Genomic DNA, 5,490 nt, shown 5'->3' on the forward strand with positions numbered 1-5,490 from the left:
CCTTTTATATTATTGACATTCACACATCACCCTAAATGTTAAATTGATGATAAAATACCATCTGACAAGTTTATCTTCACCCTTAATTTTGTATTTTATAACTTTTATGATTAGAAGAGCAATGAAACAAAAGAGAGAAAAAAGTAAAGTAGGTCAGCTCAGTAGATTTTTGAAATATATATATATTTTTTGTTACATGAATTATTTTCCTGGTAAATTGTATCAGGGATTTTCCTTTCTCCTTCTCAATCTAGACACAGTATAATCCAAAGACTAAAAGTTTTGGAAACAGAGGAGCCCAAGTTAAAATCCCACCTCTGCTACTTAATAGTACTACTTTGTATAAGAAAGACAGCCTCTATATTTTACTTTCCTTATCTATAGGTAGGAATAGTCTCAACTATTTCAAGAGTTATTAGAATGTCTAAAATAGCATAGACCACAAATAAAATCCCTGACATTTGTAATTGCTCACTTAATATTAGCTTTTGTTCCTATTTACAAGTGGTTAGTCAACCTCTATATTGAAATTATAGTTTTATGTGAGTCACTATAAGCATATAACCACATTTCAACAGTGAGATAGAAAACAATGTATTTGTATTCCACATATAGAGAATATTATCTCTTAACTATAAAGTAGAAATCAATAAGATTACTGGAAAATCTCAATATATTAGGATGTTCATCAATGTATTTTTAAATAACCCATGAATCAAAGAAACATTACAAAGCAATTTAAGAACAATTTGAACTAAATAATGAAAAGTATGACATATCATAGCTTGTGAAATGCAGCTCAGGTTCTGCTTAGAGAGTCACAAACAAATCTAAGTCCACTCAGTAAAAACAAAAAAAACTAATTATTAATAATCTACCCATCTCAAAAAATATGTAAAATGAATAGTAAATTAAATTTAAAGAAATGGGAAAAATAATTAAATAAAAATTTTCAAAAACCCCAAAGAGTATTTTAAAATTTTCTAAAATAAAAAGAAGATATATAAAAGGGTTCAGCAGACAAAGTTATTTCTTTGAAAATAATAATAACATTTATGTACCCTTAGCAAAGATGCTTAAGAATAAAGAAAATGTATAAACAACCAATATCAAATGTTAAAAGTGACATCACTACAGATCACAGAGATGTGGAGGTGATGATCTGAACATATTACAAAGAAATCTGTTCTGATAATTTGGTTTTATATGAACAAAATGAATATTCCTAAGAACACATAATTTATCAAAATTATATAATAGGGCATACTTACTGCCTGAATTTTGTTTTCTAATACCAATTCTTCAACAAAAGAAATGAAGACTCCTTGAAAAATAGCTGATTTTAGGACTGGGGCAGAAAATATTTGAGATTAACCTGGAACTTATGGCAGTGCCAAAAATTAAGAAAGTGCTCAGAATATAAAGTAACTATAAAAACTGCACAGCAAGAAAAACTATGAGGAGACTATGCAGCTGCCACCAGCGCAGCCCTGCTGGACCAGGAGCAGCCAACCCACCCTGCAAGCCTGCTGGCATCACTCTGTGTCCTGGAACTTGTTCCAAAAATCTGTTAAAGCATGGCTCATTACTATGATGTTCTATGTGTGCAGAGACATGCCTCACCCAGGACATCAAAAAGTCATTTTGAGCCAGGGGATGTGGCACATGCCTGTAAGCCCAAAGGCTCCAGAGGCTGGTAGTTGGAGGAGCTAAGCAATTCAGTGAGACCCTGTCTCTAAATAAAATACAAAATAGGGCTGGGGATGTGGCTCAGTGGTCTAATGCTCCTTAGTCCAATTCCCAGCCCACTCCCCCCCACCAAAAACAAAATTCATATTGAACATTGGCACTAATGTCACATCCAGGTGAAAATCCTGAGAATATTTTGTTATTGGTGCCACAAATTACATCTTTATATATTAAGTATTCATTAACATATTTATAATAATTATGCATTTGTTTTTCAAATGCCATAGGAAATAAAAGGAATATGACAATAACTTTTTTTAAAAAAACTGAGAATAAAGAAGAAGCAGAAAAGAAATTCAAACAAGTAGCTGAGCTATATGACGGGTTATCAGATGCTAAATCTGTGACAAGTATGGCAAGGAAGGATTGATTAAATGTTGAAGGAGGACATGGAAGTCATTTTGTTTTTCCTGTTGAGTTTGGCTTCACATCCTGGAACCCAGATGACCTTCAGGGAATTCTTTTGGTGAAAGGGACCTATTTTGTTTGACTTCTTTGAAGACCCATTTGGAGACATTTTTGGGAACTGAAAGGATCCCCTGGGAAGAAGAAACCAAGATGTGGACTCGCATTTCTCTGCTTTTAATGGATTTCTGTCAAGGAGAGATGGATTTTTCTGCCTTTGATACAGAATTTACTTCATTTGGGTCAATGTGTTACAGGGGCCTCACTTTACTCTCAACCCTGTCATTTGGTGGTAGTGAGATGGACAAGTTCAAATCTATATTTACTTCTACTAAGGTAGTAAATGGCAGAAAAATCACTACGGAGAGAATTGTCAAGAATGGTCAAGAAAAAGTAGAATTTGAGGAAGATGGCCTGTTAACATCCTTAAGGATGAATGGTAAGGAACAGCTACTCTAGTTGGAAAGCAAGTAATTCAATGCACACATTTAACAGAAATGTTAAACTGTAACAAGCATCATTTGAGGATTAACAGGAGCATTCTTTTGAAGATTTCAACTGAACCCACTTTCAGTATAAATGTACCTAAGCTAAACTAATTATAAAAAGCTCATCAAAGTTCCCATCTGCCATAGACCTTTGAGTTCATTGTTGGCACCACACAGTAGGATCATTTTTATATTTAAAATTGGGGTAATCTCTGGATGTGCTTTGGTTTTTTTCTAAAACATAATCCAAGTTGAACTTTGACTTTTGGGTAGTGCTAAGACAAGATTAAATTCTAACACCAGCATGGATCTGCTTTCCATGGTGTTTGACATGAGAACTGAGTGTCAGCCTGCTGCGAAGCTAACATTTCCAGGAAGAATTATCTAAAGAAGTAATTTCAGTTCTTTTTTTTAGTATTTAGTAATGAAAATATAAATGCATCAATGGTAATACATTTCTGGCTTAATATAAATTTAAGGAAGTTTTCTAGTCATGCATTAATGCAAGCAACTTAGTAAAGTTTTGCCAATTGTTTAAATATGTAATGTTAAGCTTAGGTTTAAAAAAGCTGGTAAACTAGGTCTTTGTCATTTGCTTAAACAACAACAAAAAAAAGAAAGAGAAAAGAAATGTGAATGTGTTTGGTGCAAAAAAGTTTTTAAAACATGTGCAATGTTGCTGATATGTCAGAGTTCCCAGTAAACAAACTTGATGCTATTTGAACAACACCTAAGTAAGACTGTTATTATATTTTAACCCAAAGTATAAAATAAACATCTATGGTTACACTGATACAAATAAGTGGTTGAATAAATAAATAAATAAATAAGACAGAATAAACACATCTTTTCTGTAGAAGAGTTCCAATTTATATATTTTTTTCCCTAAGTATGTATAGCATCATTTCCTTACATATGAACTACAAGTAATGACTTTCTTCTAAAAGTACTTTTTGGAAGGGGACCGAGAATGACTGTACCATACAGACATCTTAGAAACAAACACTGCCTTATGAAGGAGATCAGGATAAACATGAACAGTGATAAGTGATATTTGCCATGTATCCCTTTCATGTGATGTAATGGAGAGTGACATTTTGTGTGGTCTTTCTCCTAGGAAATACTATGCTACCCTGATTATGGAGAAAAGATCAGAAAAATCTCACTTGATGGGTATACTGAAAAATACCTAAGTTGTAATTTTCAAAACAGAAAAAGTCATTAAAAAAAAAAAAGACAAGTTCAAGAACCAACCAAGAAGAGGCTAAGATGACATAATCACTAAATTTCATGTTATGTCCTGGATGGAATTTTGAAACAGAAAGAGGACAATAGGAAAATATTAAAATTAAGGAGATTTGAATGAAATTTGAGACTTTGGTTAATAATAAAACAACAATAATGACAACAGCAGCAACAGCGAACCTTTCCTGGAGAAAGAAAAGGGACAAAGTTAACTGTAGAAGATAATTAAAGAATAACTAAGTAAATCACTAAATAAGAAATCAAATACATGTGTCTGTGGAAGAACACAAAGTGTGGTTCTCAGCTGAGAATAGCCTTACAAAGGAAATGCAGGCTAGGGAATCTTAGAAAAGTTGAATGTGTCTTGTTGCTCTGGGTAACTATTTCTTTAGAAAAGAAAAACTTATTTATAAAATAGGAAGTAGACTTTTACCCTTTTATTCTATAGTTATTATGATAATTTCTTACTTTTTTTGTACTGTTGTAGAGCTTAAGGAAATAAATTTCTAAAACATACAAAATTTAGAAAACTCCAAATAGTCCTAAACATTTGATTTAGTGATACTAAATAAAAAAATTCACATACACTTATATTTTGTTCTGTACAGATACAAAAACTTTCCTTCAAAGAATCTCTAGGCCCAAATGTGTTTTTTGATAATAAGAAAATTTCCAAAGTAATTAGTAAAGCTGGAAAAACTCTGATATCATATTCCCTATACATACACATAGTTACATATGTATGTTTGCATGTACTTATGTATACATTTTTATATATAAGTATGTAAACATACTTATTTTATATGGCTTTCTATATATAAAGTTATACATAAAAAGCTTATTATAGTTTTTATACATAAAAGTTTCATGTATATGTATGCATATCAAGCTTATTGTAGTTTTTATATATAAAAACTATGCATATGCATGCATATATATATGTATGCATATGTATGCTACCAGAGCTGATATCTGATAAAGCTACTTCAAGAAAGAAAAATTATAAGCCAATTTGTTTCATAAACATAGACACAAATTTAAAAAAATTGCAGACAGAATCCAGAAAGATATAATAAAAAAATATGTCACAACAAAATTGCATCTATTTGGGGAATATGGCATTGGTTTAACCTTTGAAAACTGATTTTATAATTTACTACATTAACAAAAGAAGGAGAAATAGCTCATAATCATGCCAAAAGAGAGAGGAAAACCCATGATACAGTTCAAAAACAACATTTCCCAAACTGGGAAGTCAAGGGAAGTTACTTAGTACAATAGTGTACCTATTTTTTTTTTAATTTGTAATGAAATTCATCCCTTTACCTCACTTTTTGGAATGAGAAAGGGCCTAGCATTTTCAGTTTCTCTCAAACATCTATCCTACTCAGAGGCCCCCCCCAAAAAAAAATAGATTTCAAAAAAATGTGTAAGAAGAGAAAAAAAAATGAAGGCATCATGATTTTCAGACAAAGTAATTGTAAAAAAGAAAATCAAAAGTATATTAAGATAACTATTATTTTAAAGATCTAACATCTTACAAGATCAGTTCATACTCAAATATACAGAAAACAAAAATACAGCACATAATTAATAAAATACA

General features: G+C 31.4%; 1 pseudogene; it reads left to right on the plus strand.

Moving 5' to 3' along the window:
* Positions 1-1,990: 1,990 nt before the first annotated feature.
* Positions 1,991-2,628, plus strand: LOC113188245 (dnaJ homolog subfamily B member 6 pseudogene; annotated as a pseudogene).
* Positions 2,629-5,490: the final 2,862 nt, after the last annotated feature.

This window comes from Urocitellus parryii, chromosome 2 (genome assembly GCF_045843805.1).
Source record: "Urocitellus parryii isolate mUroPar1 chromosome 2, mUroPar1.hap1, whole genome shotgun sequence".
NCBI classification, from domain to species: Eukaryota; Metazoa; Chordata; class Mammalia; order Rodentia; family Sciuridae; genus Urocitellus; species Urocitellus parryii.